The sequence below is a fragment of the Accipiter gentilis genome, chromosome 5 (assembly GCF_929443795.1).
Source record: "Accipiter gentilis chromosome 5, bAccGen1.1, whole genome shotgun sequence".
Taxonomy (NCBI): Eukaryota; Metazoa; Chordata; class Aves; order Accipitriformes; family Accipitridae; genus Astur; species Astur gentilis.
The window spans coordinates 2,455,256-2,474,276 of record NC_064884.1 but is presented as its reverse complement, the minus strand read 5'-3'; the positions used below and the strand labels follow the sequence as shown (position 1 = coordinate 2,474,276).

Genomic DNA, 19,021 nt, shown 5'->3' with positions numbered 1-19,021 from the left:
TTTCAGGCCTGGCAAAATCTCACTTAATAAAGCTTGCTGTTTTGGCAGTGAACCATTAACAACTGTTCCGTGTCTGGTTTTCTCCTGCTTACATCTACCTTTTAGCAGCAGCCTCCAGACCATGCTTCCCAAGTTAGAGAAAGGTCCACAACATAGTGCCAACAGCCTTCAAGTTGAAGATATACAAGTTTACTCTTCCCTATCCTCATATCTGGTTACCCATCAGGAAAGGCAATTAAATTACCTGCTTGAGAATAAATCAGCAGTAACAGCCATTATTCCTTGACATTTACTTGTTTTCTTCTATGTCGCAGCAAGTACTTAAGTAAATATCAGGCAAACAACTACATAATTCAAGCATTCAATTTCAAAAGAGTTTCTGGAGCCATCACAAGTAACACAGGTCACAGGGGTAGAGTTTCTTTGCATTGACACTGCCAGAATTGGAGTCTAGTTACGTTCAACTTGCCCAAAATTTCTAACTCTGGATCTATTAAATGGGCTAAACCCCGGGGCAGCAGGTATTCAATTAAGGTGGGACCAGAAAAGCCAACAGAAGCATGCATGGAAGCTCTGGGCATGTTTTTATCCCCAAACAGCTCACCTGTTGCACTATAAAGCTTACCATCTCTACATAGGTCTGCAGGAACATGCAAGCAATTGGCACACAGGCTACTTTTAAACTGTCTGAAGCAGAGAGAAAAGCATTGTTATAGGAACCTGGAAGCCACCTCAGCTTATTATCGAGCAGTTACTGAGCTCCCATTCTGCGCACATTTGCTTTTGCGCCTACCAAGACTGGCAGAAAATAGATCTCCCCCATAGGATACAGTACTCTGTTTCGAGAGATTCAGAAAATGACTGTGATAAAGCATAAGTAGCAGCAACAGAAGTGATCCAGCAGATGTTTCTCTCTGATACTTTTCCACAGTGATGCTCGTCTTTAAACAACCACCTAACATCTGTAGGGAGCAGTCACCCTGCTCACCAGTTTGGCCAGACAGTATCAGACACCAGTTAATACCCTACTTCCTATTTCATGCAGGAAACACCAAGTTTTCCATTACTAGAGACCTAAACACCCACATCGTACCATTTTGCCCACTCGCTTCCACTCCCTGTCTGTGGCTAATGATTTTCTGCATTCCACTTCTGCAAGTCTTCCCAGCACATTGCAGTAACAGCTCGGTCAAGCTCATACTCAGATGTGTAATGCCAGTTCCTCCACTGGTTAGCCAAGCTCTTCACATCCACGTGGTAGCAATTAAAGGATGACTTCCATTCTGCCTCTGTGTTGCTGTTGCTTCCCTGGCTTACTGCTAAATCACTGCTTCTTTACTCGCCTTCTCACCCTTTGATTTCTATGTTGGTAGCATCTCTCCAAGGATAGTCTCCATGAGACTTCCTCGAGTACTCTGGGTTAGACTGGTCTTCTCTTTGGCTACCCCTTCTCCATGCGCAGATGCCATCTCTTGTGCCAGTGATGCACACAGACCTCCCCTTAGCGCCATCCCCGTCAGCCTTTTTACACCCCCTCCTCCACCCGATCGTTGTCTTGCTGTGAGCCGAGAGCCCTCGCTCCTGGGGCCATACACACAGCCCGTATGCAGCTCTCAACACCTCACAGAGGTTTCCTGAGCCTGGAGATGAATGCGCCCTCCATCCTCCCACTATGCCATATTCTTCACTGCTGAAGAGCTTTCTTGCTCCTCTTTCCTTTACTCTCTGCCCCCCTGGACCGATGCTCTGTGCTTACGTACAGTGCCTCACCTCACGGTGACGATTTCTCTGCCTGGAAACAGAACATTTCTGCATCATTCTCTTTGGGACAGACACCTGGAGTAACTCTAAAGGAACAAACCCCCTAACAACAGTATTGGCTTAATGCAATAAGTACAACCACAATTAGCCAAGCAGAAAAGGGGTACATCGACAGCTCCGAGGTATTGTAACTGTACAAGCAGCCATTCTATATTTGAGAAGAAGCCATGGGATTTATTTGTATCATGTGATGATGAAATAGCTTCTAATCCAACAGTAACTACGAAGGATGTTAAGCCACAGCTAGTAAATGAGGTATTTTGAAATCAGCAAGCCCAGAGAACTTGTATTCAAGATTTAAAAGGGACCTGGCCAAAGAGTGCTCTGGATCATTAATGTTGACTTTTAATAAGTCTTTGGAACACTAAGGGCTGGAAGAAAGCTTATGCTGTGCCAGAGTTTTAAGAGGATAGAAACAGGATGACCCACATAATTATCCACCTGTGACCCTGACTCCTATCCCAGGTGAAATAATGGAACAGCTGTAAAAGAACTTCATTAATAAAGCATTAAAGGAGGGTAACAGCAAATGCCAACAGCTTGGGTTTATAGGAAGCAGATTTGTCACTAAGTTGAGAAATTTTTTTGGAGTTGAATATGTTCCTTAAGCTTGCAGGCTGGATGTAAAAAGAGTACAAAGTTTATTCAATTTAAAGCCAACTGAGGCCTTACAAAAACCTCAGCCTTCCTATCCCTGTACAAGGACTACCAAAACAGTTACAGAAACCCTGATGCAAGCCAGGAAATTGTGGGGTAAGGCAGGCAAGCGATCCTTGAGTCGCTGCGTGCTGTGGAAAGGCACAAACACATGAGCAAAGGGAAAGGAGCAGCCATCACAGGAATTTCCCCGGTGTGAAATGCAGAACATCATCACTCCCTGCTCTGGATTTCCTTGGCTCAACGCTTCCACTACTGAGGAGCCCACTGGCTTCTAATTAGTTTTGTCTTCAGTGCAACATGAACATGACATTCATAAAGACTTCACTTATGTGAAACCAAATCCATAAACTGAAGCGCAAGCATGCATACCAGAGATGTTTCCAGGTACACACCAAAAGATGTGCCTCTGACGCTCAGAAATGGCAGCGAGAGCCAGAACAGAACAATATCCTACCGGTAAGGGACTAGTAAATTCATTACACATCATGAAGGCTTTGGGTTCTTGCCCAAGGGTAAGAAGAGAAATGTGGGGGGAAAAAAAAGTAAAGTTGCTGTTCATGTCATCTTCCGGTATGAAGCAACGGGTGATGAACAGCCAAACTACCTAACGCTTTTGGGTCCGATATTACACAAAGGATGGGCTTCCTCTCCAGCAACATCTGTGCCCTGCCTGAGGCTTAGCAGCCCCCGTCCTCCCTCACCCCTTCCTGGGAGGTCAGCTACACTGTGACCTTTATGAAAAGGCCAGTTTTCCAACCCAGGAGCCAAAAAATCTTCAGCCACGACCCTGTCATCTTCCCCTTGATTTACGCCTGCACAGGAGTCCCTAACAGCTCCAGGTGGAGCAGTGGCAAGTCGGGGAGAAAAGCCATTCTTCACTCTAAAATCATGAGCACACAGCAACGCACATCAGGTATCACCCCCACTCTGCCAAACAGCTGGGCTACCCTGGGCATCTCGGGGACAGATAGAGGGTCTGTGAACAATTTCAAAATCCCCCTGATGGTCATTGCTGAGCCTACATGACTTCATCTCAGTTACTGTTATGTTTTTGAGAGTCAAGAATAACATTAATTTTCCATATCTTGTGGTTTTTGGAGGGTGTGAATAAATTCTCTTGCTGTGAGTTATTTAGGTATCAGTAAACCCAACCCAGCAGTGGTGAGGCCATTGAGCAATACAGAAGGCCCATGACGGACACGTGGCAGGCAAAGACTCACCAGTATGACACATCATGAGGTCCTAAGTGTCAAGTCGGAACCATCAAGAAGAATTGCAGATACTTCCTATGGTCACGATAGGTCTACTCAGATAAGTTACCCAAACTCAAAACTTGTGAAAAATGAATTTACCTTCCTTTTCTACGTTTCGTTTCCTACCTTATACACATGCATGAATACAAAACACCAAAAGATAGCAAACTTGTGCCCGTTCAGACTACCAGGAATCAAGCCAGCCCCCCAAATCCTTCAGAAAAATAGCTTGTTGGCGTATCAACAAGAAAAGCTAAGCCATTGTGATCTCCCACCACCGTGCTGTCTCTTCCTAAAGACGTATCTCAGCAGGAGCTTTAAACTGAAGTGTCATTTGGTCCAATGGCCACTGAAAATGAAGCACCGCTCAGAAGGACTTACAGCTAGTGTCTCACACCCTTATTTGCCTGATGTTGCCCATGTTGCCCGCTGGAACTACAGAGCAGCTAAAAGCTAGGACTACCTGTTTGGCCATGTCAATCAGGGGACAACAAAGCACACTCTGGAGAGCCAAGAATCAAAGCTGCTTTTGGTCTCAGGTTTTATTCAGCTCATCTCCGTGTTTAGAACTCCACTTGCACGTATTTTCACCAACTGATCCTTGTGAATTCTCAGGGTTGGAAGAAGCAGGGAGGGCACAATGAATGGTGCATCATGCCAAAGCCTGAATGCTTCCTGAAGGCAAACTCATACCCATGGTGGTTAAGGCCACTTTCCTCCCTCACCTCTGAGTTTCCCTTCCTTCCTCCAAAAAGTCTTGGTTTTTTTAATGTGTTCTCCTCAACTGAGCTAAAGCCCACAAAAAACACACATGGAAAGCCTCCATTTTACTCAATGGATTTTTGAATCCAGCTCAAGAGGAACAAGCCTCCTACATGAACAAGTGCAGGAAGAACAGGAGGAGGAGGAGGAGAGACCTCATTTAAGACTATACAAGGGGAAATTGCAAAAAATTACCTAAACCTTTAGGAACATATTTATATTTTGATTTCATGTAATATTACTTCCTGGTTTCCAGCACATATTCCCTGGGCGTCCCCTATCAAATATCAGGCAGTATTAAATCACTGATCCCCGATCCCCGTAGCTCTCAGAAAAACATCTGTACTAATTTGTTGGTTTTCCTTAACATGAGGGCCAGATGAACTCCTCCAGGGCTCAGCCAAGTGAGATCGCTGACAGATGCAGAATAGAAGTGCAAAGATTTTTCCTTTATTAAAAATAAGGTTCCACACTCCAAGCCCTGAGCTTGTCATTTGCCAGAGTGATGAAATGACACGCGGCAACCTTGATCCAACACTGTTGTGGATACAAAAACAGGGTTCTTACCTAATGCTACTCCACTAGCAAATGATTTCTGACAGCGCATCCACATTGGCACGGGCCGACAAGGTGAGGGGTCTGGCAACTGGATACAGCCCTTTTTTACTAGGGGTCTCCAAAAAGTCTCAAAGGCATATAGTTATTTAAGTTCACTGACCTGTGAAGGCAGCAAATCTGGCACTCTGCTCACCACTTTCAGGACCCCGACTCCATTTCTGACAAAATTTGCTACAGCAGTTCAACACCAAGCTGCCTTCTTGGCAGGGGCAGCAGATGTGAAGATAAGCCAGCTCTTTGTCCTTGCTGTTCACGACAAGGCACCTCAGTCCAAATCACCAGCAAAGGCCTTCGCTGGAATAAACCGCAAAGCCCCGGAGGGATGCCAGCCTGCAGCACCATCTTTGGTGGGCGATCCCTGACATCTTCCAACTCTTTTCCTTCTATGCACATACAGCAAGTCAAACGCATGCTAAAGGTGTACCAGGCGGTTTGCAGAAGCAAGCAGTCAGGAATTAAGAGGGGCAAGCCGCAGTTTGCTCCGATCACCTTAGCCATGATGTTTTGCATCAACGGCCTCATGCACCCCAGCAAGGTGCTCACACAGGCATTTATTAGCAATCATGCACACGTTCATCTCAGCTACTTCAATTTTCAACCACCACAATAAGCAGATCTAGCCATATTCCTACTTTGCAGATGAAGCTGTGATCCTCTTCTACTTTTGCCCTGGTGTGCAGAAGGCACTGTACTCCAAAAACCAGTTAATTGCAACTCGGTTGCATGACCAGCCTCCCCTTGAAACAAAGGGTAATTTTCATAAGAAAAGCTCCCTTTCAAGTTCAGAAGAGTCCCAAGGGAAGGTACTGTCTGCACACAAGTAACAGTATGAAACCTTCATTTTCTCCCCCTCCGGTGGGCTTTGTGATATGGATGCTTCTCTTCTGCAGAAGAACTTGTACGCTTCATACAGGATGCTGAAAAGGTATCAGCAGCTGCCCTTGCATTAACAGGAATATTAATTTAAGTGCCAGCTAGCTGCCAGGGAAAGACCTACTTGCATGTATAACCTCAGGCGTGTGTTTAGCCCCAGAAGACTCACCACAAAACTCGTCAGCGCCACGTATCTCTGCACGGGAATGACTTGCACCCCTTTGCCGATGCTGGTGGTTCGTGGTGGGCATTCCCCCTTCAGGAAATTCTCTCCGGTGATGACCCAGTCAAAATGCAGAAAAAACCCCACAAAAACAGAACCCTTCACCAGAAGCCTGAGGATGAATCCCAGCCAGGGGCATTGGTCAGCCCATTGACAGGCTGTATCTGCTTTCAATAAACTTTTATAGCCTGTCAATGTGCTGAATCCTACGCAATAAAATTTGTGTCATAAAAAAGAGTCTTGCAGTGCCAGTGTCTCTTTCTTCCCTCTTTTTAATTTGAGGACAGCTGGGAGGGACTGATTCAGGGGCCAAGTTTGTAAGATATTTTTTTGGGAAAAAAAAAAAAAAATCACTTAAAATTACAATGGGAATTTTCAGAGCCTCCTTCTGGGGAGAGAAGCCATTTTCAAAAGTGACTTCATTTCCAGAGCTGGCTTACCTCCCAGTATTTGAACAAGCAAGGAAAGAAACGTTCAGCAAGTAGATAGGTTTCAAGTTTGCCTTGATTGGTGTCAAGTTTATCAGTCATAAACCAGCCTTTAAAGTTCCAGGCAAATTCTAGGATGGTTTAGCTTATCAGGCTGCCAGTCCTGAACTTCAGCTCACCGACCAGAGGAGATGATCCTGCACAGCATTGCCTTCAGGAGACATCTTAATGCATAAATCTGGCACAAAGAACCTGAAAACCCTCGGCTGGCAAATCTGGAGATTTAATCCTGCAAGCCTTCTGCATGAACTTTTACAAGGGGCCAAGTTCTGAAACCCTTGGTTTGCATCCCTTCCCTGGGATGCGCTTTTGTGGCAGTCGTTAAGGGCCACATTTAGCCAGTTTAAATCCCTTTCAAGTCCCTGTGCCTAGTGAAATGGGGAGCAAGGGACACGTAAGAACAATTCAGAGACCCCAGTAAAGCACCAACTGAGACACAGGGACCAAGGAGCCTTTAAGGGCAGCTAACAGTCTCTTTATTCCCTACCTTTAAGATGCAGATAACATTGTTGTCTTAACGAGCATGTTAGGAAGATAAATATGCTGCCAGTGGTTAACAGGCTCCATAGCTCTCAGGATATGCAGCCCAATTCCCAGTCCCACTGATGGCTGTTTAGGGCAGTTCTCACCCCAGCTGATAGTTCTTTGTAATGCCTGGTTATCAGGCAGAGTTCTCCCTGGGAGAAGCAGGGCTTTGATAAAGCTCCTGCGAAAAGCTAAGAGTAAGCAGGAGGAATTTTCCCTGCTCGAATTGTTTGGACTGTCAGTCACCCCTAGCTTTGCTACGAGTAATACATGAGCCTAGGAGAGAGCTGTAAATACCATGTCCCAGCATGTGTCTAAGGGAGAGGGATTCACGCATGTAGGGTGCAAACAGCTGGAGCTATAGACAGCTGTTCTCCACCACAGCACATTGACTGATGGGGTCTCTCACTGAGATGTCAGCTTTCGCTAGTGTTTTAGGAAAGATAAGTCGCTAATAACCGCTGTTTAAATGATTCTTGGCAGGAAGAAAAACACAGAGGTCCTTTATGAAGAGTTGCTCTTTATCTGTCAGAATAGCAGCGCCAGTTAATTTTTTTTTTTTTTTTCATTTTTTTTTTCTCCATGCTACATGTTGTCTCTGGGGTGGGTTGGGGGATGCACGTGGGGGAAGAACAGCTTTCCAAGCCTTCCAGACTAGATGTTAATGTCTAAGACTTGATGGACTGCCTGCTAGGGTCCCCCAGCTCTATCTTCTAATATCACCTTTTCAATTTTTAAGCACTTCTGTTTCTGGTGAAAGCTGGGGGATTGACAGCAATCAGTTTGAACAGCCACAGGAGAGGCGAGGAAAGCTGCTCTGCTCTGACACAGAGGGAGCAGCTCAGACTGACAACACTGCGATCCATCCCAGGCAGATGATTTACACTGACGGGTGGCCTCTGGTCAGACTGGTTTCCCACAGGATCCCAAGCAGCAGCTCCCTGGAGAGTTCTGCTAGCAACCTGGCTGGCCAGAAAACAAGTAATCAATGCCTATTCTCCAGGTGACATCACAAGAAGAAAAAGCAAAGACAACAAGCCATACCCTGATGACAGAAAACTTACTCTAAAACTTGCATGACTTCAGAAGTCACTCGGTTTTGCCTTCCTATTTACCCTGTATGTCTCATACCGCTTTGGACTTCAGCCTCCACAGTGCGCAAGCTTTTGCATGGCAGCAAAACCCAGCTGCATGCTTCTTGATCCAAAATAAGTATACATAAGGTGGCAGTATTTGCCAGATCCCTTCATAAGGAGCAGGGGAGGTTCCTATGAGACCGGTGGCATAGTCGCAGTGAAAGGGCACTGTCTAACTGCAACGGGCAGAGCAGGTTCTGGGGAATCTGGGTCCGATCCCCTCCTGTGTGACCTCAAAAAGGTCACGCTTTTCCTCCTCAGCCTCCCCATCTGCACAGAGATGGATAGCCAGACTGCCCTACCAAGTGGTGAGAATTAACTAGTGCCTGTAAAGCACGTTGAGAGACTCAGATGACAGGTACTATATAACTGCAAACTCTATTATATCATTCCACCATCCCCTTTGCCAAAAATCTGTCTCTGCAGAAAAGATCCAGACACCAAGTACGTTATTAAGTGAAGACGTCTGACAGTAGTTCAGCTACGTAGAGATGTTAAATAGTAATAATAATGAAACAATACTCAGCATTTGAGGATGCTGTACATCTTCAAAGCACTTCACCAAAACATTAACTGATTATACCCCAAATAAATTGCTCACAGATGTTTGAGATCCACGAGGTATTCAAAAGAAAAGGATGCAACATCATCCATCCTGGATCATACAGGGGATGCACGTGCTATAGCGTAATCAAGAGCTCAAAGGAAATAACTTGCAGGGAGTTCAGCTTTTAGTGCTCTTCTGTACACCTCAAAGCACGGTTTATTGTTAGAAAAAGAAGCACAGAGGCCTGAGCTCCCTCCTCTCGACTGCAGAAGAAAGTTGTGACGGAGCCAAAGTCTTATTCAAAGTTTAACGTCGTACCGTTAAAACTCCTATTTCAACTTAATCTTAGCAGAAAAAGCTGCATGCCAGACAGCTTAAGGCATCTATGGTGTTTATAGCCACAACCAAAGGAACATAATTTGGCCCTCTTGTAGTAAACACAGCAAGCTCGTCCAGCAACCTCTTTTGCACTCATCTGTCTTAATTTAAGCATAGACCTCACTACTGCAATCCCACATTATGTTGCAGAATTAAGACTACCTCCCCCCAATCAGTTAACATCCATAGCTTATAAAAGCATCATGCCCCTCTCCTCTGCCCACCTCTCCCACTCCCAAAGCAAGCAGCTGCAAAAAAAACCCAATTTCAGGTCCATAACAAAAAGCTTGTTGCTGTAACTGCCTGGTCACACACATGCACTCAAAAGAGCACCAGGGCGCTTGCATCTAAATAAACCCAGGAGAACTATTATTTCCACACACAATTATTGGCTAGCTTTCCAACACTGGAGCTAGTTCCTGGCCTGTTCCCTGCCAGAGCACAGCATCTGCCTAGGCAGATGCCTGGAAAGACACGAGCGGGGACCTGGCATCTGCAATAACCATTAAGGTATAAAAGGTTGTTTGTTCACAGAGCTGCAGACTCGCTCATTTACAGTGCACGGCTGAACACTGCCATGGCCCTGGTGTTTGCCACTGACCCACTTTGTGGTTTGCCTACATTCTCTCACAGTCCCTAAGGGGAGAGCTCAGAAGAAAACAAGCCCCGAGAAGCCCAAAACCAATCACCAATTTAACACCACTTTACCACAGCGTTAGGCCTGGCCTGTTTAGTCTGTCCCTTCCAAAAGCAAGGCAGTCAGCTCCGTGCAGCATGAACACCTGATCCCTCAGCATCTCACAGCAGGAGTGCAGCACATCAGGGCAGATGTGCTGTAGCACAGCAGTAAAGAAAGCGTAGAGTGTGGTCCAGGTCCGGGGTGGAGCGCACGCAGAGCATCATCCTCGATAAAGCCTTCAGCAACCAGCACAAATCATAACCGAGAGGTCCAGCAGAACGTCGTTTTGGGGGATGAGGCTAGCAAAGGACAGAAGAGCAGCGTCACCGTGGAAAGAGCAGGCAAGAGACAGGTCAGGAATAACACACTCCTGCCAGTACCACACAGGCCCGAGCCAGGAGCTTTCCAGGTGCCAATGGCTAAGATAAAGGCAGAGCAGCCAACCTTGTGTCTGCACGGGATTCCAGCACGCTGCCAGGAGCTTATATCAGATATCGGGGAAGTCAAGGCACACTAGGAAAGGGGAACAGCAGAGTGATGGTGAAGACACATTGACGCAGCCTGCATCTAGAGGAAAGAAAAGCAGCCTCTCGTTTTCTTTAGTATTAAAGCTTACAGCACGCAGAGTCTCACAGGAGTTTTGGTTTCAGCCTTTTCTACCATTTGCACGCTGCGTACTGGAGATCATCCTGCCACACATCATCAACATCTCCAAAGAATCCCAAGGTGACTGCATTTAAAATGAAACCTCCAGTACCCTCCAGGAAAGCCAACGCGCCCTCAGTAATGGAGACAGCAACCTATTTAAAGATGAGCTATTTAAAAGCAGTAGCCTGTGGTACTTTGCCAAACTCTTTTCACTCAAGGAGAGCACCATAACACATTTCTCTGGTTTGCCCCCAGCTCACAACACTCCAACTCAGAAGCGGTGGGGGGGGCGGTTCTTTTGCAAACCATTTTGTAGTGGGGGGTCACTAGGTTTATTGAGTGCTTTAGTCTCTACAAGACGGGAATCACGCCCTTACAGTGTGCTACAATTTAACTGGGTTTATATAGATTATTTTAAAGAAACTGTTCAAACACGAGCCGCACGCCACACAGGCTTGAGTTATACACTGGAGGACACAAGCATGGAATAGGGGCTGAAAAGCTCACCTCTGCCTTGTGCACAGTTGAAATATCCTCATAACATCACACAGCACACCGGCTTCAGATATTAGGTATGGTCTGATATCAAGGGACCGTGCTGCATTGGACAGAAGGATGCTGCAAGAGGCGCTGTGGATGTTGGTCAAAAGAAACATCTTTTGATGCGGCTCTGTCATTTAGGATCTGTAGCATAAAACATTAAGGCATGCTGTCAGCAGGTTGCATTGCTGAAGTCGGAAAGTACAGCTTAAAAAAGTATCTCTGTGTGGGGCATCAGAGTGGAAAGAGCCAAGACCTGCTGCAAATCAGCACTGGAGCGCATTGGCAGAGCTACACACGAGTTCCCAGGGCAGGTGCGAGCCATGTCCAGAGCAGAGCACTGCAGTGATGGGTCAGACACGGGCCGATTTTAGGATTTTAGATGCTTCTTGTGGCCATCCCTCAGCCCAACTGCCGGAGGAGGGTCTGTGCACCCGCACGGTCACGGGAGGAGAAACGTGGAAGGGCAAAGCACACACAGCACCTGCTCAGGCTGTGCCTGGATCCAGTCAACACTGTCAGCCTCTCACTTGGAAAAAAAAGCCACCACAAATACAGTTTCTCCCATCCAAGCCTCTCTCCTTCCCCCTCTGAGCTCATTCATGGCTCAGGCTCCAGGACAGCTGCCGGGTTGCCAAGTCCCCCCAGCTCACTGAAGCACAGAGCAACACGATCAGGATGATAGCTGGGCCAGCTGTTAGAAATCACTGCAGGACTCAAAACAACTAAAGACCAAGCAGGGGAAAAAATAAACCAGCAGAAAGCCCCTCGCTCCTTTTCCTTTGCCTGGACATTGTGGTCTCATTGTTACCACCATTCTTAAATCGCCAAGTGAGCCCTGGCCAAAATGACAGCTCATTAAGAATATTTAAAAAATAGGCTGGGTGGGGACTAAGGAACCCAGGGAACAGGGACCAGGCAGTGGATTTTTTCACACCTAAGTGATTGTTTTGAATGCAGCTCTGGTCAATAGAAGTGACCTTGATCCTGACTGGGACCAGTGCCAGTGGACTCCAGTGTGAAGTCCCCCCCTCCAGGCATCAGCAGAGCTACACTGAAGTTCATGGTACTGCAAGAAGGCGAGCTGTGTGCCTGCACGACCTGCTGGTACAGGAGGGCTCATACACGTTTCTATCCAGGCTCTGCTTTTAAGAGTTGCCTAACTCAGCAATCTGCAACCTTAAAGCCCTCTCTACAAAACAGCTCTTTCTAACTACTGGGAGGTACCATCTTCTGCAACAAAATCCAAACTCATTTGAAAACACCATTTTGTTTAAATTAGAGCACATTAAAGCAGGCAACAATGCCCCTGTCTATGTTTATGGGATGCATGTTGTCTTCCCATGGTGACTTGCACAGTAGGCTACCAAATGTCCTCAACTGACACTAAACACCAGCAAAAGGACACAGAGAGGACGGAGAAGAGCAGGATGTCTGCTCCCTGAACGTGTAGCAACCAGGAACAACAGAAACTCAACAGATCGGTAAGGAAGATGAGAATTTGAGACACAAATACGCACAGAACCCCTACTGACAGCAGTTGGGCTGCAACTCTGGCTTGTTCTCCCCAAGAGAACAAGGGCAGGGGAGGTAGCTGACCGAAAACGTTTTATGCCAGCACCCAAGTACCAGGTCCTGCCTGGGATGCCCCTCACCAAGGGGGAGCAGGGCAGAGGTCTGTCCCTGCACATCAGGTTGGGATGGGGCTTAACTGCCAAAACCACTGGTGATGGTGACAGAAGACTGTGTGGGAAGCTGAGGAAGAACAGCAGCACTCGGGCACTTAAGAACATAGTATTTTCTCAACATATCACCTTACTGCTGCTCCACAGCCTTCGAGGCAGGTCTTCCCAGCCCCTCTGTTTTCAGCAGGCAGGATGGGGGCTTGCAGCTGATTTCAATTTGAAGCCATCACCAGGGGATAATGTTATTGTTCCACATCCCCTCTGCTCTCTGGCTGGCAGGGGCTGTCTCAGTGGCAGTGCTAGGCCACCCTCCCTTTATACCCCACTGCTTGCAGAGGGCCCAGGCCCAGACACAGAAGCCTGGGAGTCTCCCTCAAGATTTTACATGCCACTCTGCCTCTGGGGTGGGAAGGAGGCCAGGCTGACATGTCACTCAGCACCACCATCACCAGCCCCACAGGTGCCCAGATATATCCTGAGCATCAGGCCTCTTGAGAAGTATCTCCACACCTCCTTCCTGCTGTTGCTAGCTCCACAGAAATAGCAGAGCCCCAGTCTGTCAGCTCTATTTACCTTTGCTGCAAGCTCATCTGATGAAGCAAAGCCAGAGGTCGTGCTCCCCATTACAAAGCTGGAAATAAGGTTGCGAGAAAAAAAAAAACAACCCAGAGCGGACACAGTTCTAGGCTGTGCCTGTCATCAAGATGCCTCCTGAGCTGTTTCCACCATCATCTCCCTAACGCGCAGCAGTGTTTCTGCGCGGAGTGCTTCTCCAGCACTTGAACCCTCCCCATCTTTACTCGCCTCTTCAGGGCAGCACATTAACCCTGGTGCGTGGCCATCCAAAACACCCTGCCCCTCTTGGCCGTAAGTTAAGCACAGGGTTTCATGGGGGAGAGGAAGAGGACTGCACCTCTGCTGTTCAAGAGACTCTTGGCTCTTCAGAAGGAGCAATCATTGCACATACATTTCAGCAAACCCATGGGCTCCCACATCCTCTCAGCACTTTAAGAAACAGCTGACTAGTTAGTTATTAGAGAGTCTGGTCCAGATGAACTCCTCCCTTCCTGTCCTCTGCCTTCCAGAAAGCTGGTCTCTCCCTTTGGAGAAGTCTCTCACCTACAGCAAAGGCTCTGGCTAGAAAGCCCAAGGGTTTGTCATTTTTGGTGAGTACAGGAGACGCTACAACCTCTCTGCTGCAATTGCTTTTCTTCACCAAGCCTGCAGCAGAAGCATCCTGACAGCTTGCTACCCTCTTTTCAGCCCCAGCTCCCTGCACCACTTCTTCCCACACCACAAGCTCACTCCCACTGTCTCCAGGTGCATAAACCAAGAATGTTTCTGCCTAATTACTGCTCCTGGGCAACTGGCTTCTTTCTCTTCCATTCCTTCCTCCTCTGAGGCTTTGCTGCATGCACAGAAGACAGGACAGAGGTACAGGCTGATGCAGCCCAGGGTGCCCTGTGGGACAGTAATTGCAGAATGAAGTAAGGCAGAAGGGAAGTGGGTGCTCTAGGATGAAGGGAAGGACAGCTGTGGCTGTTCCCAGGATCTGGAGCAAGTTAACTGATAAAAACCAGAGCTGGACCTGAAGGAAAGCTGGGCATTCACAGCCAAGAAAGCCAAACAGCTTTGGAAGAAGCCCTGACCTTTGTTGCACAATCTCCGAGCGAGGCACTCGCTGTACTCGGAGAGCAAGAGGCAAACTAGGGATAAGCAAACGCACACCCCCTCACTCAGTCTCGCACAGCCCAAAACACAGCTCAGCACAGGCCTCCAGCTTCCCACCTACCAAAAAAACCACAGCCTCCAAAAGCCAGCACTGCAGCTTATCCTGTGCAGCTGCCCCTAGAGAACTCAGTGTAAGAAGCAGCAAGATTTCAGCCTCCCTCAGGGCTCAGAAAAGTCAAAGGCACACACCATCCTGTACAGCCAGTTTCTGTAACTCTGTGCTTGACAGCCTTTGAAACCTCAGGGGAGAGTCAGCAGCAACAAGGACCTCAAACATTCTTTCCAAAACAACATTAAATATACAACCGACTGCTAGGTAAATAACCCCTTTAGTTTGAAGCTTCACAACATTCCGCAACACAATCTTGTGCTTCTCTGGACACTTGTAGTGGACAACTCATTAAAAAAGAACTCTGGTTGGTTCCCACCATCCCATAAATTCACCCAAATCCTACCTTATCATACAAGCAGCAACTCGGATCCAGCCAGGACTTTCTCTGCTGCACCAAGCTGCCACACGGTAGCTCAGGACACTCTGACTGTTAAAGAAAGACCTAGAAACAAGGAAAAAGAAAGGGCTAAGTCCTCAGAAAATTCAGAGTATAACATGCTTACATCCTCCTTGCTACTCCTCAAGTCTTTAACCTCCTAGGTCACTGCAAGCTTCTTACCACAAAGAAAATATCAAACACACTAAGAGAGCTGCCCCTCTCAACCCTTTGACTCAACTGAGCCTGATTTATATAAACTCCCTGCCTTCACACACCTGCGAGGACAGGTTAATTGGAGCCACAAGGTTAACCGCCTTCTCTTCTATAGGTGGGATAGTTTACTTTCTTAGCTTTCTTCCTCTTTCTTGTTTTCCCAACAGTCACAGGTGGCACAGGGAACTGCCTTTTAGATGCACTTTAAAGTCTCTGTGGCTGACTGATACCAGAAGACTTGGGAAGTCCTGTATTTTTCCACTTTATCTAAAAAGCTTCATAAGGCTTAGAGAAAGCATGGGGAATTACTGTGCAAGTGACCTTATCTGAGGCAGGGTTATGCACCTGGAAGCACATACCTAAACCACCTGTACAACACATATATGTTATGCTTCCCTTCTTGTATGTGCTAACACATCCACAAAATTACAAGTTCATTTTAAACAAAAATCACTGACGTGCACTTCCAGCTGCAGCAGTGGGATATAAACAAAGCCTGCGTGTATACACACACGCATATGTACGCACACACACACACAAAATACACGTGCACACCCTTGTGTGCAAATTATCTGTCTTCCGTTTGTATTTGGCTTGGCTGCACAGCCTGCTCTCCGTGGGCTCGGCCAGTAGATATCCAGGCTAAGATAAACACCAGACAGCTGCTGGGAGCCAGAGATATTTTGGTGATTAACAGCTGTGTGGGGCTATACAACAGAGCCCCCCCCCTCCGACCTCCACGATCCCTCCAGAACAGGCTGTTTCATTTCAGATTTCTCTTTGTCAAGCGAAGGCTGGAAGCGATCAGAAGACATTCGCTGCAAAATGCGCAGGTGGGAAACCTGGTGAGGAGAAGCCGTTGCCCAAAATGCAATCCTTTCCCCGGCACGCTGGCCGTGGCAGCCTGTGTTGGCTTTGCCCAGCGCCTCTTGAGCAGCGCTTGTAGCTGCAACTGCAAAAATGTGATTGCTTATTTCGAGGCTTCTTGAATCCATGAAGGAATAGCAAAAAGCTTACAGTGAAGCCCGTTCTCCTGGCATTTATGGTTTATCATAACCGAATACTTCAGAAGAAGGTCTTGCAAGTGTTTCACTTCGGGCTTTTTGCAAATGGGCTCTTCTATTCCAGTACAGGCCTGCAGCAAGTGACAGTCTTGTCCTGGAGAGGAGAAGCTGGGAAAAGGAGATAGGCCTGGGCTTTGGAATAAGAATGGGGCTGATACACAGAGAAGACAAAAGAAATATTATTACCCCTTCATACCAAGAACAGGACGCATAAATGACTGTAGCCAATAATTTCCAAAGAGCACAAGGAAATTCCCAGTCTGACTTCCCCAGTTAGAAAGGGGAGCCGCAGCCACGGCAGGACTGCTGAATGGTAAATCCATCCTGAGCAGCAGCAACCTAGGACGCCTTACACACAACTGCGAAGCCGAAGACGTTTTGACAGAGGAAAGGGGCGAAAAGTGGGAAGTTGCTCACAATGCAACTACAAAAACAAAGTCTAGGGATTAGTTAATAACGTGTGGTCTGAGACAACAAACACATCTCCCAAAAAGACCCCAGTTCAAATAAACTGGTGCTGTTGTCATTAAAACCCACCATCTGCATGTCTGTTTTCCACTGGGTCTAGTGTGAAATTTAAAGGGACCACTGCTTGGAGAAATAGTCCCCCAACATCATCCTTTGGGGCACTTCAAAATCCAGATGTGGCTGAAAGACATCGTGACTTGGACTCATCCCTGCATAACGTTTGTACTGAAGCTAAACGTATATAGCGGCAAATCCTTAAGCTTTTACGCAGGAAGCCTAAGTTGAAGGCAACGGCTTCTTGTCTTCAAAATGATGAAGCCCGCAGACCCTAAAAAGCCAGCAAATGTAGGTGTGTGGAAAGATGGCTGCTTACACCCAAGGCGACTGCATGCCTCATGGAGCTCTCTACCTCCTTTCCCTCTTTGCTCCCAGCTCCCTCCCTGCAATGCAATAGGTAAAGCCCTGGACCTGAGAAACCAGGTCTAGTACTAAAGCCCTCCGAGCTCGGTGGGGGAGTGGAGACCTCCCTGGCTCTGGTCAGGTCACCCTTTCATGCCTGATTGCAGCTCATCAAGGCCCAAAGTCTAATAACGAAACAACGGAGGCTGAGAGCTCCCTCTGACAGCTTAACTGATGGTTGTAATTAGGGACTAGCCCACACAGCTTTTCATTAGTGCACCACACAGCACAAGACTTATTATGACTGTTGTGGAGAGACTGCGCTTCACGTCCAGGAAAAAGGTATCAAGGCCCCAACCTTCAGGGAAAAGGGGAGCAGAAAGGCTCGGTGCAAATAGGGAGCTCTCTGTGCTCTTATGGATTTGTAAATGGCCACCAGTGTGCATTTTCAGTGCAAAGCGAAGTTTCATTTACATGGAGTTTGCATTCTGGGTACATCCAAGCACATTTATATTTCACTGCACGTGGCATACTCATCATTTTCTAAACTTATGCAGCACCCTGATTATTCCCCAGACATCGGTGACTGCAGACAGTCTCCTGAGACTCTGCTTCTTTCTGCCCAGACAATCTAAATAGACCTAGATGAGCCTGACCATCTCTTGCCTTAGTCCACGGGTCACTGCTTTTGGTTATGATTCACTTACCAGCCTTCTCCGAGTACTGGCTAAGATCTCCCGACGCAGTTGTGGTGATGCTGGGTAGCTGGGGTGTCTATATCACTTCCTCTGTTTTGCTTCCTGAAAAATTAAAAATATTTTCTTACATAGCAAAAGACTAACCATATTAAGAAATATGCTCATTTTCTAGACGACAGGTAGAACAGAGTCCTCTGGGGTCCCTACTTTCTTCCTCCCTTCTGTCTTTCCAAGGAGAACCTGCTTCTCTCTCCTACACTGCAAACAAGACTTTGGTTTTTGTCAGTTTGATTCTGCAGCTTCAAGTTTCTTACTCCTGGGCAAGGTCTGCTCTTCTGTTTTAAAGAAGAACTTGTGATTGTAAATGGCAAAGTGAAGGAAAAGGAAGTAAACTGGTTATTGTGCCAGAATCAATCCTGGCACTCCTCCCATTTCTATTTTCTCTTACATTATAAAGCTGGAATAAATCAGAGGTGAGCAGTACACCGGTAAACTGATGAAAGGGGAGCAGAATCAGCACTCTCGTCCCTTGCACTGGTATAAAAAGGTGTAGTCCCATGCAGGCAACAGTTAGCCTGAATTACAAGTGGTGGGGAAGGAGAATAGATTCAGAGTGTTTATTAGCAGTCATAACCTTAATCAAATAACACTCAAGGATATGTAAAGAAATCTGTTCCACTGCAGCCTCCCAAGCCAAATAAAGGAGTAAATGGGACTTCTATCAAAAATCCCTTTTAAAACTCATGCATGTTGGGTTCTAAAAAAAATATCCCAATTTCTTGGGGAACCGCCAAAGCTCCAGAGAAGCCGCCCTAGATCAAACCAGTGGCCCATCACGCCAAGCATTCAGCCTCCTGCTGTAACCAGCTCCAACGCACTGGAGAAAGGTGATGCCCCACGATGAACCCGGCTGCTTGGGCAACTGTGTCCACGTGTGGAAGGAAGAGGACGCTCTCCCCGAAGCATCGGCCCTACAGGCATCTCCCAGCTCAAAGATCTCGATCTACCCATTTCACTTTGCATAGCAGGAGCCTGATTCGCTCCCTCTCCCCCATCCATGGGACTGCTTTAGTCGACGTTTATGTATTATGTAGAATTATGGGGGGGGGGGGGGGGGGGGA

At 47.1% G+C, this 19,021-nt stretch overlaps 1 protein-coding gene across 4 annotated transcripts in view; it reads right to left on the bottom strand.

Moving 5' to 3' along the window:
- Positions 1-7,786: 7,786 nt before the first annotated feature.
- SNX19 (sorting nexin 19) overlaps positions 7,787-19,021 on the bottom strand; it is a 49,961-nt gene continuing 38,726 nt past the window's right edge. For 2 of the 4 annotated variants that reach the window (XR_007506158.1, XR_007506161.1), the window contains exon 12: positions 17,908-18,002. The gene's annotated coding sequence lies outside the window, so the exon portion shown is untranslated. Of the gene's footprint in view, positions 8,190-15,022; positions 15,122-17,907; positions 18,003-19,021 lie in introns of those variants that run through there. The other 2 variants (XR_007506160.1, XR_007506159.1) reach the window with 2 other exon arrangements.